Genomic DNA, 1751 nt, shown 5'->3' on the forward strand with positions numbered 1-1751 from the left:
TGAGGAGGAGGATGTTCTAGAGGCTTGATTGATTGTGGTCTAGCTATTGTTAGGTTGCTAGATTAAGTCAATGGAACATTGTAGGATGTTAGTTGTTGGTTATTTCTTGATTTGGATTATGGTATTGGTTATTGGTTTGAATGTTGGAATTCTTTTGGTTTAATGGAATTTGTTTTATTTGGTTATCCGCGGTTATTGATTGATGCTAGGATGTTAGTGGGTATGGGACCACTAGTAAATTAAGGTATTAAAAAAAAAAAAAAACGGGAAGGATTGTTTCAGGTTCGGTCATTCGGTGTAATTAGTTTGATTACAATCCTTATTTAACTGTGAATGCACAACAGAAATATAGGTTGATGAACACTGATCTTAACTTTAATTATATTTTCATAAAATATTTAAAATGAATTTTAAAAACCCTTTGCTCATATAATATAATAATATAAGATTGATATTATAATAACTCTCACGGGTTAAGTTTTAGTTATTATACAAATTTTTTATAGATATATAACACATTCGAATTTTAAATATTTCAATTACCCATAAATATAATAGATTTTGTAAATAAAAATTACAGTAAAAAAATTAAATAATTATTTTATACCGCACTATGTGCGGGTTGTTACCTAGTTGCACTACACCTAGATTTTAACCCGCTGTGTAGTACACTGCGGGCAAGTTTTTTAAAATTATTTTTTAAAAATTTTAAATTATATTATTTGTTAATTTTGTTTGTTTTATATAGTAATTAAGATTGTATAATTGTGTATTGATTCTTAATTTTAGGACTTAATCCACAGGTATACTACATAATAAATTATTTTACTTAACCGTAATTTAATCAACTTAATTAAATATGTTTAATATTCTATTATTGATAGCTAATGATAACACAAGAATGAACTTATGATTTAACCGTGTTGTAACAGTTAATGATAATTTTAAATTTATATTAATATTAATCTAAAATCATCCCGCCATATAAGTATATAACCTACTCGTGATATTTTTTAAAATAAGTGTAAATAATTATAATATTTTGAACCATTTGAAATATATAATTTATTATATCTAAAAAAAATTAACGGTTCATGTAAAAAAAGTGAGACAAAAAACCGAATAAAATTGATTAAAAAATTACAAATTTAGTTGCTTATTAAATTAAACTCACTTCTCATTCAGATTCATATTCATTTTGTTCTTATTTATGATATGATATGACTTTAATTATTCTGATTTATAAAAATATTTTTTTCATTCAGATGTGAGAGGTTAAACACAATATTTATTCTTTACTTGAGTAAGAAATGCCCGTTTTTTCAAAATTCAAATAACAACAAATGCAGGAAAAAAAAATTGTTACATTAATGTTATGTATGGTTCAATGAACACCAAAAATGATAGCAAAATCATAATTTAGAATCTTAACAAAGCCTTTTAAATACTAAACTATTAATTATTAGAAATTATATTAAAACTATATTTTATAATGAAAAAAAAAATCAGGTTTGGTTATAATTAGTAGATAATTAATTGTTAAGACTGTTTAGATACATGTAATATAGTATTGTTCATATTTCGTTTATACCTTTAAAAAGTGCCTTTTCAAATATGATTAGCTAATATTTTTTTGTGGGTGATGATTTGATTTAGGCAATGTTCTAATATATTGCAGAATATATGGAGAATATGCCATTAATTTGTTTCTCATTTAACTACTCAAGCAGAAAATTATTTCCATATTTCAA

The sequence above is a fragment of the Camelina sativa genome, unplaced genomic scaffold, assembly GCF_000633955.1.
Source record: "Camelina sativa cultivar DH55 unplaced genomic scaffold, Cs unpScaffold00578, whole genome shotgun sequence".
NCBI lineage: Eukaryota > Viridiplantae > Streptophyta > Magnoliopsida > Brassicales > Brassicaceae > Camelina > Camelina sativa.